The sequence below is a fragment of the Mirounga angustirostris genome, unplaced genomic scaffold (assembly GCF_029215605.1).
Source record: "Mirounga angustirostris isolate CCGP_5_RB_7025 unplaced genomic scaffold, mMirAng1.0.hap1 SCAF_3, whole genome shotgun sequence".
Classification (NCBI taxonomy): Eukaryota; Metazoa; Chordata; class Mammalia; order Carnivora; family Phocidae; genus Mirounga; species Mirounga angustirostris.
The window spans coordinates 148,650,988-148,678,974 of NW_026991711.1; the positions used below are offsets into that span (position 1 = coordinate 148,650,988).

The 27,987-nt window shown below is 36.1% G+C and overlaps 1 long non-coding RNA gene across 2 annotated transcripts in view; it reads right to left on the reverse strand.

Moving 5' to 3' along the window:
- Positions 1–27,987, reverse strand: part of LOC135363901 (uncharacterized) — an 89,140-nt gene that overhangs the window by 18,641 nt on the left and 42,512 nt on the right. The window contains exon 3 of one of the 2 annotated variants that reach the window (XR_010410244.1): positions 19,960–27,983. The exons of the other annotated variant lie outside the window; for it this stretch is intronic. This is a non-coding gene — a long non-coding RNA (uncharacterized LOC135363901). Of the gene's footprint in view, positions 1–19,959; positions 27,984–27,987 lie in introns of those variants that run through there. 2 annotated transcript variants of the gene reach the window in all.

Here is a 27,987-nt window from a genome sequence, read left to right on the forward strand (position 1 = left end):
TCCCAGGATCCTGGGATCACGACCTGAGCCGAAGGCAGATGCTTAACCAACTGAGCCACCCAAGCGCCCCATCTTTTTCTTTTTCACTTTTGAAATCATCTAAAACTTTACCAAATAATTGTATTTACTTTAGACCCTACCATTAGTCCATTTACTTTAGACCCTAAGTTGTGTGTGTGTTTTTTAAATGTATATGGAAGGCCTATTTAAACAAAAGTATACCTAAGGCTTTTAGTTCTTTAGTTCTTTAATTTAATGTATTACTACCTTACAGCAAATATGTGATTTTGAAAACCCAAATTTTCTTCAATAAGTGAGTCAAAGGGAAATGCTACAGTGGAGGTAATTTTTGATACCTATAATTCTTTAAGATGGCCTTCACCTATCTTGTCCTTAGGTTTCTTCCATTATAAATACAATCAATATATGCTCAGAGAATGCAAAAGTATGAGATGAGAATATATGAGAAAATAAAAATGTAAAATTAAATCTTCTAAAATAACATATAGTATATTTCAGAGACCATTCGATATAGTTTTGTATTGTTCACAGTACAGTTATCGTATATTAGTACAGTAAATCTGAAAATGGCTCCTCTTTTCAAACCCATTTACACAAAACTCCATGGTTTTTTCTTACAAATTGTTCTTTTATATAAATCCCACTGTTAACATATGTCTGTAATCTAATTTCAGTTATGTGACTTACCTTAAAAGGTTTGTGGTTTACACATTCAGAAACTTACAGTGTAAGCCTTCCACAGGAGGGGAACTATGATTTTGCACTTATTTCCTTATGGTCTATAAAATGAGATTATTATCCCAAATGTAAAGAACTTTTCATTTTCCCCTTAATAGCTAGGAGGTTTCATCGGCCCATGCTCTTTTTCCTATTTACCACTTTTTTGGGTAGTTAATCTCTAGGTTATACCGGTGTTCTCAAAGGAACATATGTCAGTTTATTCTATTCTACCTGTGAATCCTTGAAGCTATTTTTATCGAAGTCTTAAGGTTCTGTGTATTTCAGTGACAAAGGTCATCAGTACCACTTTCACTACTCTACATATTTTAAGAATTTTGTGATGTTTCCATATTTAATTGATAATTACTAATTTTGAGTAATCCTGTTTATAGCATGTATAGAAATAGAGTGAGAATGTATAATTGAAAGTACTTGAGTTAATGGAAACCCCTCAATTTAAAAGTAGAGTGTATAATACACTAATTGAGTGGATCACTTCATAATTGTGATTATTGTATATATTGTATGTATTTCACTTAGAAAAGTTCAGTGTAGGAGGAGTAGAATTCACTGCATTAATAGTAATGTTCATCCTTGAATTAGTAACTAAATCCTTTTGATAATTTGTGAGTTGACATGACTGAGAAGCCAGTTAATTTCTGGAGATAAGGCATAACTATACCAGCTGCTACCCATTCGGTTGTATTCAAGCTAATTAACTAACTACATTGGTGGGTTACTCCAGTGAGATCTCCAAGAGATCTTTTTCTTCTAATATGCTAAGAATTATTAGGTATTCCTACACCTCTTGCACTGATGACCCACCATAGAAGGAAAAGTAAATAATCTCTTTTATACTCCAGAACTATCTTCCACTCCTATTGGGAGTTGGGGGGATTAATTGCTAATAGCTTCAGCCAATTTATCTTCAAGCAGGACTAAAAAGAATTATGATACCATCTAGTTTGAGCTAATCATTGACATTTTTTACTTACTTGATTGGTCTTTTTAATTTTTTTCCCAGCACAGTCTTTTAACGGGAGGGGTAAAGACTCAGCTAATATGCAGCCTTCAAGGACCCTTAGATGAGTGAAATGGCTTATATACAGGAGACTCCATTGATCCTTGACACTCGTGCCACCCCTCCCCCTCACAAGAAGATTTTTGACAGCAAAGAATTCTTTTTAATTATTGATCATCCCATATTAGCAATAACTAAGATTATTTAATTTGTAGGTTTATTACACAGGTGGTTTCTGACTGATGATATCTTTAAAAGTCAAAACTCTATGAAAGAGGAAAGTTGATACTCTATTTAAAACAGTAAGAATCACTATTAGAAGTGACAGAATTAACACAGGTGAATTGTCTGAAAGAAAACAGTGTTTAGAAGGCTGGGAAGGCATTCACTGGGGCAATAGTTTTATGCTAATCATAGAACCCTATGTCCATATACAGCATGCTACTGTACAAACATAATACTCTTTAAAAATATAGGAATGCAAGAACAAGTGAACCAGTTTAGGATCAATTTTCTTGATAATTCATTTGCATAAAATCAAAAGGTTTCATCTGGGCAGAAACATAAATCTGTTCATCCTTTATATGTGTCCTGCATATATAAAAGGAAGAAAGAAATTTCTTAATTTCCTAAATTCTTTATTTTAGTGGGGAGGGTGCAGAGGGAGAGAGAGAGAATCTCAAACCGACTTCCCGCTCAGCACAGAGCCTGACCACAGCGCTGGATCTCAGGACCCTGAGATCATGACAGTAGCCGAAATCAAGAGTCGGAAGCTTAACCAACTGAGCCACCCAAGCACCCTACACCTATTATAATTTAATACAAACTTTATATGCTGCCTAGAGCTCTGCCAGTTTATTTGAAGTCAGATGAAAATAAGTGCAGATTTTTTTAAGTTTCAGTAAGATTCTTAAATGCATAATGCATATCACTCGCTGCTCATTCTTTCTGAACAGAGTTGAATGGTGCTAACAGTTTTCAAAAGCCTGTCCATTTTTTCATTTTCTCTTCTCTTTGATAGTTGAAGATCAGAAGACCAAGTGCAAAATTGACTGTCAGAACTTGTCCAGAGGCAAACAATAAAAGCACAGGAAAAAAATTAAAGTGAGCCAATATTTCAGAGGCTTTGACAACAAACTTAGGCTGCTAACAGGTTTATTCTTGTACTTATGTTTTTGTATCTGATTTCATTTCATACATAAGTAAGAATCATCATACTTCTCTGTAGAACTGAGAATGAGCTTTTCTATGAGAAATAGAATAACACATTGCAATGGCCTTCACATGGAGATTTTTGCCACAGCTTTAAATGAAATTTATTTTTCAAACTGTGAGCTTATACAGTGTTACTAACATTTAAAGGTGTAAAATAAGCCAAATTTCAGAGGTAAATTGATAGAAATTTCTGAATTCCTCTGATAAAGCTAAACACCTTTTCGGGGCGCCTGGGTGGCTCAGTAGGTTAAGCATCTGTCTTCGTTCAGGTCATGATCTCCGGGTCTTGGGATCAGCCCCAAGTCGGGCTCCCTGCTCCATGGGGAGTCTGCTGCTCCCTCTGCCCCTCCCTCCACTTGTTCTCTTTCTCTCAAATAAATAAAATCTTTTAAGAAAAACTAAATGGCTTTTCATTAATCTTCTAAACAGATTTATTGAGGTATAATTGACACAATATGCATATTTAAAGTGTACAATTTTATGTTTGACAAATGTATGTACCTATGAAATCATAAGCACAATTAGGATATATTGTACATATTCATCCCCACCAGAATATTCCTCTTGCCTTTGGTAGTCCTTCCCTCTCCAAGCAAGCACTCATCACCATAGTTTCATTTGCATTTTATATAACTTTATGTAAATAGAATCATATGTATTTTTTTAACTCCGCATAATTATTTGGAGATACATCCATGATGTTGGAGGTATCAATAGTGCATTCTTTTTTGTTGCTAAGTAGTATTTTCTTGTATGGATATAACAACTTGTTTATCTGTTCATCTGTTGGTACACTTTAGGGTTATTTCCAGTTTGGAAATTCACATGCAAGTCTTTGTATGAACGTACAGTTTCATTTCTTTTGGATAAATACATAAAAGTGGAATATCTAGTTCATATTTTTAACTTTTTAAGAAATTTCTACAATGTTTTCCAAAGTGGTTGTACTGTTTTATTTTTCCACCAGCAGTTTATAAGAGTTCTATTTGCTCCACATCCTCTCACTAACACTTGATGTGATCAGTTTTAATTTAGGTCTGTTACCCATTTAGGGTTAATTTTTTATCTGGTCCAAAGTATGGATATAAGTTAATTTTTTTGCACATGGTGAACAACCTGATTATTCCAGCACCATTTATTGGAAGACTGTTCTACACTGAATTGCCTTTGCATCTTTGTTGAAAATCAACTAATCATCAATTGACAATACAACTGTTGTTTTTTTTAAAAGTATTTTGATTCATTTATCTCTTTGACTATCATATCAATATCATACTTTCTTCATGGTTGTTGTAGCTTTATACTAATAGAGTCTTGAAATCAGGTAGAACAATTCCTCCAGCTTTGTTAATCTTTTACAAAGTTGCTTTGGCTATTCTAGATTCTGTGCATTTCCATGTGCATTTTAGAATAATGAGCTTGCCGATTTTTAACAACAAAAAATACTGCTAGAATTCTGATCAGGCTTGCATTAAATTTGTAGATCAGATTTGCAAGGAATTGACATCTCAGTATTGAATCTTCTGATTCTGATGAATAAGATATATATCTCCATTTTATTTAGGTCTTTTTGAATTACAGTGTTTTGTAGTTTTCAGTATATAGTTCTTATACATCTCTCATATTTATCCTTAAGTATTTCATATTTTTTGATGTTCTTGTAAATGGTATTTTTTAAAATTTCAGTTTACAATTATTGGTTAATATACAGAAAATTGATTTTGCATTTTGATTGTATTCTGCAACCTTGCTAAACTCACTTATTCTAGTAGCTCCTTTTGTAGATTTCACAGTCTTCCACATAGATGATCATCTGAGAGTCATATGTGAATAAAGACAGTTTTCTTCCTTTCCAATCTGGATATGTTTTATGTCTTTTTCTTGCATAATTGCATTATTGTGCATGAGTCGGCAAACCTGTTTTTGTAAATGAAGTTCTATTCACATACATTTGTTTATGTATTGTCTTCCCTGCTTTCATGCTACAATGATAGAGTTTAGTAGTTACTACAAAGATGAAACGGCCCCACAAAGCCTGACATATTTACTACTTGACCCTTTATTTAAAAATTTTAAAAAATTAATTTTTGAAAAGGCCAAACTGCCTTATTGCACTGGCTAGAACCTTTAGTAAGGTATTGAATAGAAGTGGTAAAAGCAAACATTCTTACTTTGTTCATGATCTTAGGTGAAAAACACTCAGTCTTTCACCAGTAAGTAATGTTAGCTGTAGATTTTTCATAGATTCCTTATATAAGATTGAGCAAGTTCCCTTCTGTTTCTAACTTACTGAGAGTTGGAGGGGTTTTTGTTTTGTTTTAATCAAGAACAGGTGTTGGCTTTTGAATCCTCTGAAGTGATCATATGGCTTTTTTTAATTGTAACATGTTAATAATGGTGAAGCCAACTTTGAATTCCTGAGATAAACTCTACTTGATCCTAATGTATTTTTTAATACATTGTTATATTTGATTTGATAAAATTATATTTAGAATATTTATGGTTATGTTTGTAATTGATGAGTTAGTCTATAGTTTTCTTATAATTTCTTTGGTTTTGGGATCAAGGTAATACTGTTCTTATAGAATGAATTGGGAAATACTTCGTCTCCTTGATTTTCTGGAAGATGATGTGTATTATATCTTCCCTACATATATGGTAGAATTTACCAGTGAAACCACCTTTGTGGAAAGGTTTTCAAATACAAATTCAATATCTTTTAATAGATATAAGAGTGTTTAGATTATTTCTTCTTGTGTAAGCTTTGTTAGTTTGTGTCTCTTAAGGAGTTTGGCCATTTCATATGTTTTCAGTGTATTAGCATACATTACTTATTTCCCTGTAATTACTGCTTTGGCTGCATCTCATAAGTTTTGATACATTATATCCCATAAATTTGCATTTTTATTGAGATCAAAATACTTTCTAGTTTCCTTTGACCAGTGAGATATTTAGAAATGTGTTATTTCACAAATATTTGGAAATTTTCCAAGAATCATGTTACTGATTCCTAATTCTTTTGTGACTGGAGAACATACTTTTTTGACTTGGATCCTTTTCAAATCATTGAGATTTATTTTATGACCCAGAGTATGATTAATCTTGGTGAATGTCCCACGTGCATTTCTGCTGTTGTTGGTTGTTATGTTCTATAAATGTTTATTAGGTCAAGTTGGTCAATAGTGTTTTTTGGTCCTTTTGTGTCATTACGGATAAGTGCTAGCATGACATCTTTTCCATCCTTTTACATTTATCTTATTTATGTCTTTATATTTAAAGTGGGTTTCTTTTAGACAACATGTAGTTGTTTCTTGCTTTTTTATCTGATCTAATAATCTGTGCCTTTTAATTGGGGTGCTTAGGCCATTTACACATCTGATTGGGTTAAAGTCTACCATCTTGCTCTTGTTTCTGTTCTTTGTGTCCCTCTTTCCTTTTACTACCTTGTTTTTAGATTGAATATATGATTTCATTTTATTTATTTTCACTTATTAGCTGTAATCTGTGTTAATTTTGATTGGTGGAGTCTTTTTCTCATGGGTTATGTTTTCCTGCTTCTTTCACCTGATCATTTTCAATTGGATGATTAGACATTTTGAACTATTCTTTGTTGAGTGCTGGATATTTTTGTGTTTCTGTAAATATGCTTGAGTTTTGTATGTAGTTAAGTTACTTAGGAACAGATTTAGTCTAGTTGTAATTTTCCTCACAAGTGAGGCAAAACCTTTCTGAGTACTGTGCCAGATGTCCCATGAATTATGAGATCTTCCTCTCTGATTGGTGAGAGCAGGAACTATTCTGACTCTGTCTGAGCTTTGAGTATTATTCTAAAACTTTAGGTGCTTTTTTCCTCCAGCCTCGGATAGTTTTCCGGAAACGCATGGGCTTGTCAGTAGTACTCAGTTGAAGCCATCCACTAAATATCTCTAGAGTGGCTTTGTGTGTGACTTTCTTCTCTCTGGTCTCTGTCTTGCAAACTGTAGTTGCCTTGGCCCTCCTAGACGCCTCTCCTTCTGGGTTTCCCCTTCCTGCGCTATGGCCTGGAAACTCCATGGAGTTGGCTGGGAGCAACCATGGGGCCCACCTTTGTTTCCGTCTATTAGGGATCACTACCTATTGTCTGATATTCAGTGCCTTGAAAACCATTGTTCTATATATTACATCTTTTTTAATTGTTTCAAGCAGGAGGTAAATCTGATTCACTGTGACACCTTGGCTAAAAGTGGAAGTGAAGTCTAAATTTAGATTTGCACTACTTCTTTAATACAGGAAATACTTGACTGAACCTTCAAAATCTTGCAGAAGTGTGGGGGTTCACAAAGTACCAACCCCCCCATTAATTCTTTTTTTTTTTTTTTTTTTTAAGATTTTATTTATTTTTTTGACAGAGACATAGCGAGAGCAGGAACACAAGCAGGGGGAGTGGGAGAGGGAGAAGCAGGCTTCCCGCAGAGCAGGGAGCCCGACGTGGGACTCGATCCCAGGACCCTGGGATCATGACCCGAGCCGAAGGCAGACGCTTAACGACTGAGCCACCCAGGCGCCCCCCCCGCCCATTAATTCTTCACCACAGATCCTTATGTTTACCCAGGTAGCTTATGTTTTTAGTCAGTACTAGTAAAATCTACTTGACAGAAATAGCTTTGTAAATATTAAGAATGTTCATATTCAAGAAAGAACAATTTGCTTTATTCTATTAAGATTCCTTTTAATGGTTAAACATTTGAGTAGAAATTCTGTGTGATTATAGTGTGAAATATTAAAATCTCATGAAAATAACTCAAATATAAGTAAATGTCAAAAACTTCAGGGGAAATTAATAAAGAGGTCTACGGGAGTGGCTGAAAGAATGATCTTGTTACAATACATCTTTTGAATTCACTGTTAAAAAGATGTATCTGTATTTAAATGATTATGTGAAACAAAAGTTTCCCCCAAATTACTGCTTTCTCTTTCCTAAGACTTTTTATGTAAAAGCCACAATAACTAACAAATTCTTTAAAACTATATAAATTTATAGAAGCTAAAATATTCAGTGGATTACCTTTTCAGAGAAGATACGTATATATCTTTATGCTTTGTTTTTATTTCCATATGGTTAGGTTAAAAGCTGTTGCTTTAAATTGGATCTCAAGAAACATTTTGGACCACTTTTGGTTTCTTGGTTCACTTACGTGGCTGTATGTTAATGATGAAGACTGAAATTAACACCATCCTAAAAATGGGGAAAACATTTGAAGTGGTAGTAACACAAGATCTCCACTTTAAAAATTAGGCTCTGGAAATTCAGGGAACATACAAGACAACAGTTTATTTTGCTTCATCCTCTGAACATATCATGGATATAATAGTTTAGCTGTATAATCCTGGGAAAGAGAAAACTTCTCAGCCTCTGCATAGGCTATTCTTTACTAAACATATCACCAAAAATGGTTTACAGATTTTTTTCTTAATATGACTATTGTAACGAAGATGAAGCCATTAATGATTGTCAAACAACACAGCGTCTGGCTAGATTCTAGCCATTAATTGTTTACAACTTATTACTGAATGTGTTTTACCATCAAGCACAAGCTTCCCATGATGATCATATTAAAAATTTTCAGTTTTACATGTGAAAGTCCTAATACCAACCTGGAAAAATTGGTTGCATTGATGAGTAATGAACTCTGCATATGGTGGATTACCATACTGCCTGAACTCATTTTACAATATTGGCAAAGAATCTGAATTCTTAACTGGATACATACATTTTTTTTTCCCAAGCAGGTATTAAAAACACATTGCTTTTCAAAGAGGCTTAGCAGAGTTGCTGCATTATTTGTCTTTTTGACAGTAGGTTAAGGTTTGGAATGTATTGAAATTGCTTGGAAAGATTCATTGTACTCCTCTATTTTCTTCCTCATAAATTAACTCCAGTTGACTGTGCCATTTGTTTTCAGATATATGGAAAGATATGTGGTTTACTTTAAAACTGTTTTTACTCTAAAAAGTGAATTTTGTTAAATGAAGGAAAAGAGCATAGCGGTTGCAAAGTCTCTGCTTTCAGTTAGACTTGTAGCTAATTATAAATGTTGTTGGTACTTACTGAAACATTGAAGTTTGTTTTTTTTTAAAGAGACAAGCTAAAACCCATGGGAGTACTCGCGTTTAATTTCAACTTCCTGCACAGTACATGAAGTTTTGCATTTGAAGTGCTTTCATAAGGCTTTGTTTTAAGGGCAAAAGAATATGAATTTGCCCTATAAAATGTAAACATTTTTAAGGCACCTTTTTCTCAATTTTCAAAGTAGTCTTAAAATTAAATTCAAATCTTTTTTTATCAATGTTTATCAATTCTATATAGTAATTTTAAGGTGTACCTGGTCTTTCCTGGGTGAGATTTACATCTCTAGATACAAATCAAACAGTAAGTTATGGGCTTTTACATATGAATGCTAAACGATTTACCAATATACTCTGTAGGTCTGAAGGCACTGATAATACAGAGATGAATTCTGTTCTTTAGTCATGTACAGGAAAGTGAGTGACAGAGAATGTAGACACTTAAGTGACCCACATCTACTGCAATATTTACCTTCTTATATCTGAAGGGAAGCAAAATATGCCACTTCGGCATATTGATTATTTTGAATTAAAATTACTTAAGAAATAGCCAGTGGAAAAAGGACACTCTGATCCTTCTTTGTCCCCCTGAAAGCAGGAAATAGATCTCCCATGTGAAGGTATTCTTCCTATACCAGGTAGGTAGAAAGCATCTTTATTGCCAGAGATAGGGAAATCAAGGCCAAGAAGGCTGGATAAGCAAACTTTGTTACTTCTTCATTAATTTGTTACCTCAAGCTCAAACCTCTTTGCTTTGTCAGATCTTCACAAATACTGTTTCTTTGTCTGAAAGCTGTAAAGCTGCCTGCTTTGTTCACTTTTTGAAGTCTCTTATCTTTGGGACTCCCATGAGTATGAAATTAAATTTGTTTTTCTCCTGTTAATCTGTTTTATGCCAATTTAATTATGAGACCAGCCAAAGAACCTAGAAGGGAAGAAGGGAAACCTTTTCTTCATCTGCATCTTCATCAATCACTCTAGTCCTGGGCTAAGAATATGTGTTATGGTTATAATACTTGGGAGGAATTCACATTCACAAGAAAAATGTTAATGCAAATGTCACAAAGTGATAACAAGCGGGAAAGTTTGTGAAGTTGCCCTTTGGTTTCTTGACCAGCTACTTTCAAACTCATCATTCCACACAGGGAGTTGTTGATCATTTTGACTGGGCTCAAGATGATCAATTCAGCTCTCTATTAACTTCATTTAGTATTTACAATTTGAGAGTTTTTCTAAATAGGCCTTCCTTGAGGTCCTCCAGACCTCTTTGTCATCTTTAATTATTCCCTGTTCCTTGGCAATCTCATTCACTTTCATGATTTCAATAATCACTTCCATATGGGCAACTGTTATCTCCAGCCTCACATTTCTAATAAGCTACAGCATGGCTCAACATGAATATCCTGCCACTGTATCAGATTCCAAGTTAAAGTCATCATTTTTCTCTCCTTAATCGTTTCTTCTTTCCTTTTCTTCTTTTTCTCCTTTTTCCTCCTTGTTATTGAGATTTTATTATCCATCTACTTGAACTAAAAAAATACCTATTGATTATTCTACCACACCAAGATTCTCTCACATCCATCCTCCTTTCTATTTACTATCCTCTATTACTATTCTGTATTACTCAGGCTCCCAACTGCCTTCATAATTATATTATTTATCTTCCAAACTGGGACATTTTTGAGTGTGAAAAAGACATGGGGAGTGAAGAAAGTCCATACTTATACTAGTACAACTGATATACATTGAAACTGCCCCTTACAAACCTGGGCATATGGTCACTGTGCTCTAATTAATCTAGCTTATTTCCTTTCCTTCCTATAACTAATCATCTAAAGCACTACCAGACTTACCTTCTCAAAGCCTTGCTTTAATCATGAGGTTTCCATCTTCCTAATTCTTCAATGGCTCTAAATTGTCTCACAAAAAAAATCTAAACATTCAGGCGTTATCTTCCAAGTCCACCTTGGTCTGGTTCCAGCTTCCCTCTCCTACATTATCATTTCTGTTTTTTCCCCAGTTTTATTGAGGTATAACTGACATACAGCACTGTATAAGTTTAAGGTCTACAGCATAATGACTTCACTTAAATATATTGTGAAATTATTACCACAGTAAGTTAACACCCATCATCTTATATATATATAACCAAAATTTTTTAATGTTTTTTTTCCTGTAATGAGAACTCTTAGGACCTACTCTCTTTTAAAACTCTCTTTTTAAAGTTTTTATTCAAATTCCAGTAGTTAACATACAGTAGAATATTAGTTTCAGGTGTACAATATAGTGATTCAACACTTCCATATAACCCCCAGTGCTCACGAAGAGCCACCCAGGCGCCCCCTGTATCTCACTTCTTTATCCATTCATCAGTCAAGGGACATTTGGGCTCTTTCCATAATTTGGCTATTGGTGATAATGCTGCTATAAACAATGAGGTGCATGTATCCCTTCGAATTAGTATTTTTGTATTCTTTGGGTAAATACCTAGTAGTAAAATTCCTGGATCATAGGGTAGTTCTGTTTCTAACTTTTTGAGGAACCTCAATACTGTTTTCCAGAGTGGCTGCACCAGTTTGCATTCGCACCAACAGTGCAAGAGGGTTTCTTTTTCTCCACACTCTCACCAACACCTGTTGTTTCCTGTGTTGTTGATTTTAACCATTCTGACAGGTGTAAGGTGATATTTCATTGTTTTGATTTGTATTTCCCCAGTGATCAGTAATGTTGAGCATCTTTTCATGTGTCTATTGGCATCTGTATGTCTTCTTTGGAAAAATGTCTAGTCATGTCTTCTGCCCATTTTTTGAGTGGATTATTCATTTTGGGGGTGTTTAGTTTTATAAGATCTTTATAGATTTTGAATACTAACCCTTTATCAGATATGTCATTTGCAAATATTTTTTCTCATTCTGTAGGTTGCCTTTTTTGTTGATTGTTTCCTTCACTGTGCAGAAGGTTTTTATTTTAGTATGGTCCCAATAGTTTATTTTTGTTTTTGTTTCCCTTGCCTCAGGAGACATATCTAGAAGGAAGTTGCTATGGCTGATGTCAAAGAGGTTACTGCCTGTGTTCTCCTCTAGGATATTTATGGTTTCTTGTCTCACATTTGGTTCTTTCATCCATTTTGAATTTATTTTTGTGTATGGTGTAAGAAAAGTGATCCAGTTTCATTCTTTTGCATGTTGCTGTCCATCTTAAAACTTTCAAATATAATACACAGCAGTATTAACTATAGTCACCATGTTGTACATTAAATCCCTAGTACTTATTTATCTTCTACTGGAAATTTGTACTTTTTAACCACTTTTATCCAATCTCTCCATCCCCATCTTCACATCTGGTAACAAGACATCTGACCTCTTTTTCAATGAGTTGGGTTTTTTTGTTTGTTTGTTTGTTTTTAGATACCACATGTAAATGAGATCATATAGTATTTGTCTTCCTCTGACTTATTTCTCTTACCATAATGCCCCCAAGGTCCATCCGTGTTGTCACAACATTATCATTTCTTTAGTCAAATAACTCAAAATGTTAATTCTTACCTTTCTTGATCCTGAGTTAAAATAGTAAAATAGGAATAAAATAGTCCTCAGTTGTGAGGCTAAAATACGGTATTGTATGTAAAGAATGTAGCTTGGTACGTAGGTACTTAGTACTTGCTACCAAGTACTTAGTACATAAGTGCTGAGGAATTGATAGCTATTATGTTATTGTATTGTAATTTTGTATGTCTTATCTACCTGTTCCTACTTTGTGAAGTATTCTCTTGCTCTTCTCTAGTCTCCCAATCTCCACATTCCTAAATCCTTCCTAACCTTGAATATTCTGAAGACACATTCCCTTGAAATCACCTTTGATTCCCCCAAATTGGTGGTCTAAAATTCACATTCCAATCTTTCTACTTTGTTGATTAATGTATATATCTTTGCTTCCATAATAGAGTATTATTTGCTTGAGGACAGGAACTCTCATTAATTTTAGTGCTCCCCCCTCCAGTGCTGTGCTTTTAGGCAATGAATATTTATTTATTATTAAAATTTTTATCATTAAAGTGCTCATTCCTTTGTTAATAGTCTCTGAGACCTATGGTTCTACATTTGTCAAATATGGCACATCCATACAATGAAGTACTATGCAGCTGTTTAAAAGAATGAGGTAGAGGGGCACCAGGCTGGCTCATTCAATAGAGAGTCTTGAGTTGAAGCCCCATGCTGGGTGTAGATTACTTAAAAATAAAATCTTAAAAAAAAAAAAAAAAAAGAATGAAGTAGATTTTTCCACATACTGACATGGAAAGAGGACCATGATACTATGTTGACTATTAAAAAAAAAGGCAAGTATGAGAACTCTATTGAAAAGTGTGTATAGGTGTAATGTGTGTATCTTGTTAAAAAAAAAAAGGTGTTGAAGCTATGTACCTGTTAATAGTAGTTGTCTTTGTATTATGGTATTTATGTAGTATAATCATAGTAGGGAGGAAGTGTAGTTACAGAGACCCTTGACTTTCAGATTTATGTCTGTGTGTATATAGCAAAAAAACCCCACATAACATTAAATTTACCATCTTAACCATTTTTAAGTGTAACAGCTCAGTGGTATTAAGTATATTCACATTGTTGTTCAACAAATCTCTAGAACTTTTTCATCTTGCAAAACTAAAACACTAATTTCCCCTTTCTCCTTTTCCCTGACCCAAGCCCTGGGAAGCTACCTTTCTACTTTCTGTTTCTATGATTTTGGCTACTTCTGGTACTTCTTATGAGTGGAATTATACAGTAAATGATCTTTTTCTGACTGGCTTATTTCTCTTAGCTTAACGTCCTCCAGGTTCATCACTGTTGTAGCATGTGACAGTATTTTCTTCTCTTTAAAGGCTGTATCATATTCCATTGTATGTATATACCATTACTGTTGCTTTGTAGTATATCTTGAAGTAAGGAGGTGTGACGACTCTAACTTTGTTCTTTTCGATTGTTTTGGCTAGTCAAGGTCCCCTGGGATTACATGTAAATTTTAGTTTTTTTTCTATTTCTTCAAAGGATATTGTTGGGATTTTGGTAAGGATTTCCTAAATCTGCAGATTCTTTGGGTAGTATGGACATTTTAACAATGGTAAGTCTTCCAAATTTTTCCACTTTTTTGCTATCTCCTTCAATTTATTTTAGCAATGTTTTATAGTTTTTCACTATATAAGTCTTTCTCCCCCTTAAGTTTATTCCTAAGATTTTATCCTTTTCGATGCTCTTATAAATGGGACTTTTTCTTAATTTCCTCTTCAGATTGGTCATCATTAGTGTATAGAAATGCAACTGAATTTTGCATGTTGATTTTGTATCCTACAACTTTGCTAAAATAGTTTTTTAGTTTTAACAATTTTTTGTGTGAACTATTTAGGATTTTCTACATATACATGCATTTCTACATGTCATTTGAGAACAGAGATGCCTCCTGCTTTACAATTTTACAAATTTACAATTTGGATTCCTCTTATTTACTTTTCTTGTCCAATTGCCCTGGCTGGACATCCAGTACCATATTGAACAGTAGCGTCAAGAGTGGGCATCTTTGCCTTGTTCTTTTTAGAAGAAAAGTCTTTAGTCTTTCATGTTTGAGTATGATGTTAACTGTGGATCTTTCATACATGGCTTTTAATATGTTGAAATACTTTCCTTTTATTCCTCATTTTTATCATGAAAGGGTATTGATTTATGTCAAATGCTTATTCTGCATCAATTGAAATAAGTATTTTCTTGTCTTAAAAACTATTTTCAGGGTGCTTGGCTGGCTCAGTCAGAAAAGTATGTGACTCTTGATCCCAGAGTCATGAGTTTGAGTCCCATGTTGGGTGTAGAGATTAAAAAAACAAAACGAAACAAAACCCTATGTTCACATCATATCAATAGGTTAAGTGGCACAAAGTTTCCTTTTTATGAGACTATGCCTAAATTCCTAAAATATTTATAAAGTATGTATATAAATGAATATTTAGATTTATATTTTATTATAAATACATTATAATTATAAAAACAAGATATTAGAATTGTTTACTAGATACTTAAAGGTACTGTGAAGGATTTTTTTAACCTATTTGCATTTTTTTAATTACTAAATTTAGATGTGATTTTCCTCTACTTGGGGTTCAAACCCTGTAGAGTTGAGAAGGAACAACACTCACATGATAACACTCACACATAGAAGCAGTAGTAGTAATGATGATGATGATAGCACTTTATATCTATTGAGCACTTACTGTATACCAGGCATTCTGCTAAATTCTTTGCATGCTAATCTCATGTATTCCTCACAAGAACTCTGTGAGCTGAGTACTCTTATCCCTCTGTTCCATAAAAAGCAAATGAGTCCCAGAGAGGTTAAGAAAATGCCCCTGGGGCGCCTGGGTAGCAGAGTCAGTTGAGCATCCAACTCCTGGTTTCAGCTGAGGTCATGATCTCAGGGTCCTGAGATGGAGCCCCATGCTCAGTGGGGAGTCTGCTTGAGATTCTCTCTCCCTGTCCCTCTACTGCTCCCAATCATGCTCTCTCTCTCTCAAATAAATAAATAAATCTTAAAAAAAAAAGAAAAAAGAAAATTTCCCAAGGTCAAATAGCCACTAAGTGTCAGAAGCAGAATTAAATATCAGTCAGCCTTTTGGGCATTATTTTATGAATAGTTCTTTATTTTTAACCTCAGCTAGTATACTATGGGGCTATTGTGATTATCAAGATAAAAATCAACATTACTGTGATTTAATTAGAAGAATATCTGAGTCTATTCAACTACTCACTTCTGGACAGTGGATCTGCAAGATGAATTAATTGGGCCAAAACACAGCAGATCCATTCAGAATGAATACTGAACCCTGGAACCCAAATGATGATGCAATGATACCAGTGAACTTCGAAGGCAAAATCTTAGCCATTTAATGAATCCATTCGTTCCATTTTTTGGATCTAGTCATTCCCTTCTTTTCAGTGTAACATTATCCTCACAATCATCTTTATAACTAGAACTTTTTAATCAGAATGACCAAAACATCCTCATTAATAATGTGCTATTGTTATATATAGCATTAACTGCTCAGTAATTCACTTGAAATCATTAGAGGAGGAGGAATCAGTATAGAAACTGACCATCTGGGTGCTGTGTTTACTTAGCAATGACTAGTTCAGTCAAGCTTGGAGGAAAAAAAAATAAGTCACATCCCCACAATTTTGTTCCTTTGTTAAGCATCTCAACTTTTTCATTTATTCAACAAACACTTGCTGTGCAAGTACCATGTGCGAGCACTTTACTAGGCTTTAGGGATAACAGAAGTTAAATTAAACAAAACAAAACTCTTCACAAGGCACTAGTCCACTGGGGAAGATGGAAAATAAATGGATGAATTTAATAATAGTGTCACAGAGATATGCACGTGTGCTCTGAGAGTGTGTGAAGGGAACACCTAACTCAAAACAGGGAGGACCAAGAAGGTATCCCACAGAAAATAATACTTTAACTAAATCTTGAAGGCAGAGGGACAGAAACATGAGTAAGTAGGGCTCATAGTTCGGTTTAATCAGAGGAGAGGTGGAGTCATGAGAGATCTCTGATTTCATGGCTGGAAACATTCTAGGCATAAGAAAATCATAGGTTAAAAAAAACAAAAACAAAAAAACCACATAGTTAAGATGTAGAGTCTTAAAAATCCAAAAGCAAGTTTCACAGTCAAATGACATTGCCGAAAGTAAAAGAATATTCTAGGTTTGGTATTTTTTCCAAAATAATCAAATTCTTGGATTCTTCTAAGGCTTTTAATGACTTAAGTCAATCTAGTACTGCTGATCTTTAGTTAAGGCCAGAAAGTAAGATTTGAAGTCCTGAGTTAGCTTGTGCAGGAGAATGAAGACTGCAGAAAGCTCATTCGTGAGATGGTTTGAGAAAGAGCACACACAGCAAAGAGTTAATCAGCTCGTTTCTTTTTTACCTTTTTTTTTATTCTTATGTTAATCCCCATACATTACATCATTAGTTTTAGATGAAGTGTTCCATGATTCATTGTTTGAATTCAGCTCCTTTCTTAAAATGGCTAAAAAGGCCTTGCTGCTTACTGAGTCCTGAATGTGGCCAGAGATGGTGACCTTAAGCAGTCAGTTTCATCAAACCCAAGCAGTAGCCACGTTAATTTTACTTGACTATATTACACCATCAAAAAGGGTCAGATTCTGATCTCCAAAATGAGGACTTTTCCCCTTCCTTCCATATCTCGCCCACTCTAGCTTCCTCCAGTCCTTAATGAATTACTCAGCAATAGCTTTTAAACATAGTTGTTATTAATGCTTCAGTCTAATATGTTATAATTCAGTAGACATTAACCCATTTATAAAGCATAAATTAGATTTGATTTAACTACATTGATCAAATTCTCTTATATTTATTGAATTAGATGACCCAGAAAAAAGAATTAAACAGAACTGTCCAATTAACTTGATAAATGAAAATTTTGAAACAATGTCCAGTGTGAAAATACAAAATTTATTCTTGAGTTATTTCATATATTCAACATTAAAATGAAAAAATTCTTATTTCCAGAGTTGACTTCAATTTCAAGTTAATTTCTATCAACTGTGAAGGTCTTTCAACCATTACCTTAGGTTTTTCTTTCTAAAAAAAATAGTAAAGTAACATGTGAGAGCTTCATATTTCCCACTAAACTGGAAGGTATTATTATAAAAATGTTTTGGAGTCCCATGTTTGAACATAAAAGACATGTTTCTCTCTCCTTACATTCCTCCACCTTGTCCACTGACCACAAACTGACAAAGTTTGTGGATAACTGGATAAAGAAGAAAGAATAAGATTACCTGGTAGTCATGATTTCTCACTTCTTAGGATCCCTGAAAACTGCCTCATGCCTGAACACATTCACAACAATCATAGGTGCCTCACCCAATCTCCAGAAACCATATAAGCAAGGCATGGTAACCCCCACTAATAAGGGTTTCTTGAATCTGGGCCCTCAGAAGCCCAGAGTGGATTGAAGAATACAAAAGGGCAGGCATGGGGCGCCTGGGTGGCTCAGTCGGTTAAGCGTCTGCCTTTGGCTCAGGTCATGATCCCGGGGTCCTGGGATCAAGCCCCGCATCCGGCTCCCTGCTCCTCGGGAAGCCTGCTTCTCCCTTTCCCACTCCCCCTGCTTGTGTTCCCTCTCTTGCTGTGTCTCTCTCTGTCAAATAAATAAATAAAAAATCTTTAAAAAAAAAAACACAAAAGGGCAGGCGTAAGGGCCCTCTTGGCGTCAGAAGTGAAAATTCATAGCCAATGTGTCATCCCTCTCCGCCCCCAGCTGTGTTGTAGTTTTATTTGCCAAGTGGTTTTCCCATCCATGTACAGACACTGCTGCATATGTGTATTAAAAGGTGTGGCTAATTTGGACTTGAATACACTTTTTCTTGGAATATCTTAACTGTATGATATAACACCATGAACAACTTCCCTGTTATATAAAAGGAAAGCATGGTAGCACACTGGTGGCCCTAAATGGAGATTGGCTGCCGTTACAAATTCTTGAGAGAGCACACAAAAAAAATGTTGTATAGATTAAAAACTTCTTTTAATTGGCACAGCACAAAATGTTAATGGGAGTGAGGACATTTTCAACAACAAATGAACTAAACATTGGATCGAACAGGAAAAGTAGATACCAAACTGACATGGCTAGAGTATCAACAATAAACCTTGTAGGGAAGCTCTCCCAATGAAAACCCCAAATGATGATTTTTTAAAAAATATATGTTTTCATAAGAATTATTGGAAAATTTTTGTGTCCATTTGTCCATATCTCAGTACTGGGAATATGTAAAGTATTTTGGCATAGAGTCAAAGAATAGCAATAAAAGTAATTTATGTGCAAGACAGATTAATTGAGAAGACACTTAAAGGATTAATTGTAGGTTGGTCATGCAAAGGATTTTGAAAGAATACCCTGCCCTTATTTCAGGTCTCCTACTCCATGAAGGAGGTGAGCTGGCCAATTTAAATGCCTGCTTTGTGCCCAGGATATAGCTCATCCCAAACAGCCTTTGCATTGCCTGGGAACTCACAAAAGAAGGGGCCCCTCGAGGATTTCTAGAGGCTATGGACTAGTTTGAGTACACCATGCTCTTTTTGTACATAGTATCCAACAGAGTTCAAAGCACAAATAGGCACTTAATAAATAATGTTACTTGAGTGACTTAACCTGATATCTTACGGTAGTTTGAAGTTAATTTCTCTTGGGACAGATATCAAATTATCCTCCTCGAAATGTTTCTCATGTGATACACTTTAAGCCCACAATAGAACAGTGAATAATCATAATTTCTTAGACAAAACACTATTCAAAAATTCTTGTTCACTAAAAAGCAAGTTCAGGGGGACTCTTAAACCAACTCTTTCCCTAGATACTAAATTTGACTGCATCTGATAAAAAACAGATGAGCTGATTTTTCTATTTGTGGTTAATTCATATCTTTCTCCCTCATAGAATGAGTTCCAAGAAATAGGTGGGTTATTGTCCCTATATGCAGTAACATTTTACCAATCTTTAATTCATTAAAAGTGCTGACGGAAAATTTCTTCTGTTCCTCATATTTTTACAAAAGCCTGAGTTACAAGATTTTAAGCTCAATGGTAAGAACACAGCCACATATTATCACCCTTGACATTTGCAGACTGAAAAGAATTTTTTTCTCCACTTGGTTTTTGGCTTCACTCACTGACTCAATAAATAGTACTTATTTATTGTAGAAAGATTTAAAGACCAAACCCAGCATGGTGAAAATGGCAAAAGGATAGGTTTGGGAGTAACATAGCCCTAGTCACAAGTGCTCAATACTCCCCTTAATAGCCAGATGACCTTAACCTTATGCCCTTCCTCATCTGTAGAGTGTGGAAGAAAATGTTTGCTCTGGGGATGCTGAGTTTTGAAGAAGAAAATGCATGTGAAGCACTTAGCACAAGGCCTAAGAATTTATAGCTGTCAGCTCCCTTCCCTTTGTCTCCTTCCCCTGTCTTTTCTCTTTTCTCTTCATGTTGTACAACATAATAATGTCTTAGAAGAAAAGATTAAGCAATACATTTCTCCATCCTTTATTTACACAAATTCAATTTTCTTTTTGCTAATACTCATCATTATGCAATTCTACCGCATTAAAATATGAACAATAATAAATTACGATTAAACTATACTAATAATGATATTTTTCACATCCATTGCCTTCCAAATTGTTTGCCAGAAATGGTAATAAGCTCTAAAGGGCATGTTTGCCTCATATAACAGTCCAAGGTTACAGCTGTCATTAGGCAAGGCTTGATCTAGATGCTCAAAAGATATCATCAAGAACATGGTTTTGAAGTTTTAACTTAATCTACAGGCTAGGTCCTCTCCTGGTGGCCATGATACTGCAAGAGAGAGGAAAATTTTTTGAGGGAGATACTACAGAAGGCAAGAAGGGATGAGCAGACATTTGAGCAGATTATCTGGAGGAAGGATATTCCAGGCAGAGGGAAATCCAATGCAAAAGTAATGGAGGGAGGAATATATTTGGTATAGCTGGGAAACAGCAAGGAGGCTAATGTGCTGAAGTATAGAGTGACCTACACAGAGAGTGATAAGAGATGAAATCAGAGGAGCACAAGGCCAATTAATCTAACCTTTTGCCCTGAGTAAGATGTACAGCCCTTGGAGGATTTAGAACAAAAGAGAGACATGATCTGACTTACATTTTAAGAGGAGCACTTTGGTTGCTGTGTTGAACTAGACCAAAGGGAGATAAGAGAAAGCAGGGAGACTGGTCAGTAAATTTGCAATAGAGTAGGTGGAAGGTGATGATTGTACCTTGGGCAAGGATATAGTGATGAGAATGGGAAGAGTTGGGTCCTGAATATATTTTGAAGGTAGAACCACCAAAATTTTCTCATAGACTGGATGATGAATATGATAGGAAGTAATTGATGTTTGGAAAAGTCTACAGGAGGGGGAACCCAAAAGAGAAAAATTGGAAATTTGGTTTTGAATATGTAACATTTATGATGCCTATTAGACAGCTAGCAAGTTTCTAGCTGATTATATAAGAAGTTCTTACTCTGTTCCAGACACAGATTTAAGTGCCTTGTAGATATTAACTTACTTAATTCTCCCCACAGCCCCATAAATTGGGTGTTATGAATTGAGACATTCTCAGTTATCCATAGTAATTAAAACCATGAGTCTTGATGAAATCACCAAGAGAGTAAGTATAGATACAGAAAAGAAGACCAAAGTGAGCTCAGCCCACTCCCGTGATTAGCATTTAGGAATAGGAGGGGAAACTAGCAAAGGAGATTAAGAAAGAGTGGCCCATAAGGAAGGAGGAGAATATTAAACCCAGGAGCCAAGTGAAGTAAGTCTATCAAAAAAACTGAAATGATCACTGTGTCAAAAGCTACTCATATTTCAAGGAAGATGAGGACTGAGAACTCATCACATTTTGGTGCAGTAGTGAGGGCAAAAGCTGGGTACGAATAGATTCCAGAGAAGGGAAGAGGGGAAATAGTGAGCACAGGCAGCTCTTGTAAGGCATTTTCCTCTAAAAGGGAGCAGATAAGTGAGGTGGCAGCTGGAAGGGAATGTGAGGTCCAGGGAGGTTCTTTGTTTTGTTTCTATTTGTTTTGTTTTTGTTTTGCTTTGTTTTTAAATTACTTTATTTTTTAGATGAGCTTCCCTTTATGGCAAAATTGAGCAGAAGGGCCAGAGGTTTCCCACATACCCACTGAGGACACACATATAGAGCCCTCCCAACTATCAAAACCCCACATCAGATTGGTACATTTATTATAGTTGATGAACCTATATTGACATTTCATTATCACTCTAAGTTCATAGTTTACATTGGGGTTACTCTTGGTATTGTACATTGTATGGGCTTAGACACATATCCACCATTATAGTGTCCTACCTAATAGATTCACTGACCTAAACATCCTATGCTCACTTGTTCATCTTCTTCTCTCCCAAACCCTAGCAACCATTGATCCTTTTACTTTCTCCATAGTTTGACTTTCCCAGAACCAAATTCTCTAAAAATCCTCTGTACTCTGCCTATTCATATCCCCAACCTCCACCCCACCTCCCCACCCCCGAAACAACTGATCTTTTTATTGTCTCCATAGTTTTGCCTTTTCTTAGAAGGTCACATAGTTAGAATCATACAGTATGTAGCCTTTCCCAGTTGGCTTCTTTCACTTAGTAATATGTACTTAAAGTTCCTCTGTGTCTTTTCATGGCTCAGTAACTCATTTCTTTATAGCACTGAGTAATATTCCATTGTCTGGGTGTACCACTGAAGGACATCTTGATTGCTTCCACATTTGGGCCATTATGAATAAAGCTGCTATAAACATCTTTATGTGCAAGTTTTTGTGTGGGTATAACTTTTCCACTTGTTTGAGTAAATACCAAGGAGTATAATTGCTGGATATTATGATAAGATATGTTTAGTGTGGTAAGAAATAGTCAAACTGTCTTCCAAAGTATCATTTTGCATTCCTACCAGCAATGACAATTCCTATTCCTCCACATCCTCACCAGCTTTTGGTATTTGTTCTGGATTTTGACCATTCTGTGAGGTGTATAGTGTCTTCTCATTATTTCAATTCACAATTCCCTAGTGACATATGATGTTGAGCATCTTTTTATATGCTTATTTGCCATCTATATTTTCTTTGATTGAGTGTTCAGGTCTTTGACTCTGTTTTTAATGCCGTTCTTGATTTTCTTATAGTTGAGTTTTAAGTATTCTTTGTGTATTTTGGAAAACAGTCCTTTATCAGATATGTTTTGGAAATATTTTCTCCTACCCTGAGCCTTGTTTTCTCATTCTCTTGATATTGTCTTTTGCAAAGTAGAAGTGCTTAATTTTAATGAAGTCCACCTTACCGATTTTTTCTTTCATGAGTCATGCCTTTGGTGTTGTATCTAAAAAATCATCACCATACCTAAGGTCACCCAGGTTTTCTCCTGTATTATCTTCTAGGAGTTTTATGATTTTGTGTTTTACATTTTGGTCTATAATCCATTTTGAGTTTTTGCGAAGGGTGTAATTATCCTTTAAATGTCTGTGAAATCTGTAGTGATATTCTCTCTTTCATTTATCTTTTTCTCCTCCTTCTAGTATTCCCATTATGTATAGATTCCACCTTTTATAATTGTCCCACAGTTCTTGGATATTTTGTTCTCTGTTTTGTTTTCTTCCCTACAATCTTTTTTTTTTTTCTCTTTGTTTTTCAGTTTTGGAGGTTTCCATTAAGATCTCCTCAAGCTCAGAGATTCTTTTCTCAGCTGTATCCAGTCTACCAATAAGCACATTGAAGGCATTCTTCATTTCTGTTACAGCTTTTTTGATCTCTAGTATTTCTATTTTTTCTTTCTTAGAATTTCCACCTCTCTGCTTACATTGCCCATCTCTTTTTGCATACTATCTGCTTTATCCATTAGAGCTCTTAGCATGTTAAACGTAATTGCTTTAAGCTCCTGGTCTGATAATTCCCACATCCCTAAGATATCTGAGTCTAGTTCTAACACATGCTGTCTCTTCAAACAGTATTTTTTTGCCTTTTAATATGCTTTTAAATTTTTCCTTGATGGCCAGACATGATATACTAGGTAAAGTTAACTGTGGTAAATAGGCCTTTAGTAATGTGGTAGTAAGGTGTGGGGGCAGGGAAAGGGTTCTATAGTCCTATTAGGTCTCAGTCTTTTGTAAGTCACTCTAAATTGCGAATTCCACAAATGCATCTCAGTGTTTGCTGCCCCCTCCGTGGGACAGGATGGCTAATGGGGGCTGGAGTGGGCTACTTCTCTTCTCCCAGCTTGAGGAGAAGGCTAGAGCTAGCTGGAACTGGGTATTTCCCTTCTGATAAAATCTCAGTATCTTAGGTTATAAAATAGTTTCTCTTGTGGGCAGGCCTTGTTAAAAAGAGAATGGTCTTGCAAAATAGTCTCTTTTCTCTTACCCCTGCCAGAAGCACAAACAGATTTTTCTCTGATACTCACTGTGAGAACCAAGTCAAGTTTCTAGAGATAAAACTCACAAAATTGTGGGGGGCTCTGAGGACTGAGTCTCTCTGGAGTTTTTAACTCTCAGACTTGTCCATACCGGGCCTCCAGTAATTCATCAATTACAATTCAGGTTTTCCTATTGCAACAATGGTTCTTATGCAGGTTTCTGCTCCAGTAAGTTGTTACTTTCTATATTTGCCTGTCTGTCTCTCAAATTTGGAGGCAGTGGTTTGCCTATGACCTTGCTTCTCTGGTGGATCTAAGAAAAATTATTGATTTTTTAATTTGTTCAGCTTTTTACTTATTTTGTGGACAGACTGATAATTACCTACCTCTTTTTTTTTTTAAAAGATTTTATTTATTTATTTATTAGAGAGCGAGCGAGAGAGAAACAGCATGAGAGAGGAGAGGGTTAGAGGGAGAAGCAGGCTCCCCGCTGAGCCGGGAGCCCGATGTGGGACTCGATCCCAGGACCCTGGGATCATGACCTGAGCCGAAGGCAGTCGCTTAACCAACTGAGCCACTCAGGCGCCCCTTAAGATTTTATTTATTTATTCATGAGAGACAGAGAGAGAGAGAGAGAGAGGCAGAGGGAGAAGCAGGCTCCCAAGGAGCAGGGAGCCCGATGTAGGACTCGATCCCAGGACTCTGGGATCATGACCTGAGCCGAAGGCAGACGCTTAACCATCTGAGCCACCCAGGCGCCCTACCTCTTTAAAAAAAAAGATTTTATTTATTTGAGAGAGAGAGAGTGAGAGGACGCGCATGAGCCATGCAGGCACATGATGGGGTGGGGGCGGGAGCAGGGGCGGAGGAGGGGCCGGAGGAAGAGGGATAAGCAGATTTCCCCCTGAGCAGGGAGACTGCTGGATCCCAGGACCTCAAGATCATGACCTGAGCAGAAGGCAGATGCTTAACTGACTGAGCCTCCCAGGTGCCCCAGTTACCTACCTCTTTCCAGGCCCGACCTGAAACCCAGAAAGTCTGCTTTTGTTTTTAATATAGGAGATATTATAGAGTATCTATATACTGATGGGAATAACTTAGTAGGTATGAAAATTGATACAGTAAAGAGGATAAATTTGAAAGAACCCAATCCTAGAGAAGGTAAGGAAATGGGGTTCAGTGCACAATAAGAAGCTATTGGATTTAGATAGGAGCATAGACATTCACCCACAGTAAAAGGTCAGGCAGCATCCATGGGGCCCAATGCAAGTAGATCAGTAGATGTGTTGGTGGGAGCACATGGAAGTTCTCTTCTGATTGTTTCTTTCTTCTCAATGAAATGGGAAATAAGTCCTCAGCAGAGTGAAGATTGGAGAAGTGGCAGCAAAGGTTTGAAGAGCGAGAAGGTATGAAATGATCCACAAATGAACTGACGTGGAAAGTAAAGCAGGCTTTTAGGGCTATGCCAAGGCCTGAATGTGAAAGGAGAACAATCAGCATGATCATTTTTGTTCAATTATGTTCAACTTCCCAAGGACAGGCAGGGGGAAGTACAGAGTTGAATTTAACCAAGGAGGAGTTTTGCGGTAGCGTGTGAGTCTAAGAGTCATGGACTCTGCAGTCAGACTGCTAGGATCTGAATCATGGTTCTGCCACTTTGCAGCTATGTGGTCTTGAACAAACTGCTTGCTCTCTGTGTGCTTTAGGTTCCTCATCTGTAAAATGAGTATAGTCTGTTTCTCATTTACAGAGAGACTAGAAGCACTTAGAAGAGATCTTTTATATGCTTTCACTGCGCTGACTTCCAACCTCTCTGCATTTAGACCCATATACTCTGCCATATACTGATAGGGTGTTGTTGAGTTAGTAAGTGTACAGTGCTTAGAACAGTGGTTGGCACGTAGAAAACACAACAGAAATGCTTTATCTGCCAGAAGGGAGTAAGATCGACGAAGAAAGTAGCAAGAAAGTGATTAAAGTGATGAGAGGAACTGAAATTCCTGCTTCTTTAGATCTCAACAAAAGTGGAGGAAACTCTTCAACTTCAGGGAAACCCCTTCTTCCAAAAGAACACTGTGGAATTTGATTTGAACCCAAATGAGAGTGAGGCAGACTTGAAACATGTGGTTTCTCAGACAGTTCGGTGATGAAAGGAAAAACATATGCCAAGAAAATGACAAATGCTTAATGCAAATCAGAGAAATTCTGCAACTTTATTGAAAATAGTCCTTCTTTTTTCTACTGTAATTACTTTAGTGGTGTAGGATTAACTATAATCCCTGCTCAGAAGCAGCCTTGGAGCTATTTTCATACTACCAATTTCAGGAATCTAGAGTTACATGGTAGATTGGTGCATATCTTAAGTATTTTATGTTCATTGGCCACAAAATGACTTCCATATTCTCATTTGTTGAAGAAAAGGCAATTTCAGTCATTGTTCTTACAGAGAGGTCCACCAGAGTTTCCCTGTTTTCCTCTTAATTCAGTGACTATGTTTGTCATGAGGATCTTTCTTCCCTAATGTAAATAAGGCAGTCTTTTAGAGAAGGAAGCAGAGAATAATTTTAGGAGGTAGCAAGGCTTTGGCAGTCATGCAAATGAGCAAGTGATGCCTAGTGCTTAAGGGTGTGGCCTTGGAAGACAGACTGCCCCGTGGTGGGATCTGCTCCCACTTCCCATTACTGCTAATAGCTGTACTTCTTTGGAGATTTCTCTTGGTTTTCTCATTTGTAAAATGGCCATAATAATAATGTAGGTGTGAAGATTAAATAAACTAGTATTTGAAAGTGTTCAGAACAGTACCTGGTACAATATGCACTCGATAAATACTATACATCACAATTAAATAAATAACACATGAATAGGTTGTGGTTTTCAGTAGTTTTCTCCCTAAATCCCATGCCTTGGGACTCAGCATGAGCAAAACACATTTGCATACCCCTATCTTTTTTGTTTGTTTCTTTTCTCAAATAACCCTGGGCTTGTCCCTACAAAAACTGTCTGCTATCTTAAGGATAGCTCAGTATACGAGGGGCAGAAAAGGTCTAAGAGGAGGTTTTTCAAGTAGGGTCCTGAGTTCATGTATTCTACCACATACTCATTGGGCTATCGTTGAGTTAATACATAGTGCTAAAACAATGCCTGGCTGAAGTATTCTCTGCTAGGAAAGAAAGAGGGAGGAAGAGAGTAGCAAGTAATATGAGAGAGAACTCTTGCCAGTTATCCAAATCATTACCAAGTCCTGTCTGTTTTCTCCTAACTATCTCAGGGGATGATGTATCCCCTTGCCTCCAAGCTCCTGAACACACTGTGCTTCCTCCTGCTACAGGACCCCTGTGAATGCTTTTGCTCACCCACCTTCTTTCACTGTGTAACCCCTATTCCTCCTCAGATCTCAGCTCAGGTGTTGGTTCTTCCGGAGAGAAGCTTGTTGTGACTCCTTGGTCAGGTCTTCAGTCCTTTGTTACAGGGAAACTTCCTGATCTTTATCTATAGTCATGCTTATGATGACTTGGTTAGTCTGTCTACTTGTGGTTAGTCCAACACATGGTAAGAAATCTGTAAGTATTTATTAAACAGTGAATGAATTGCTCTCATTCTCCCACTTTGAAAGTTTCTCTTTCTTCCTAAGTTCCTCAGTGTTAAAGGTTGAACAGTGACTTAAAGAAGTAGCCGGAGGAGAAAAGGGTCTGGGGGCAATATTATCTGGTGGCTACATAACAGGGGTAAAAGCAAAAAAGGCATAAAGCTCATTAAAAAAGTGTAGGTTATAAGAGTTGGGAGTGTTCTTAGAGATCCTCTAGTCTCAACTTCTTCAGTATTGACAGCACAGGAAAATCCACCATTTAGGGTTTTAGTTGAGGACTTCAGCCAACCGTCTTCCAAACAACAGCTCTAT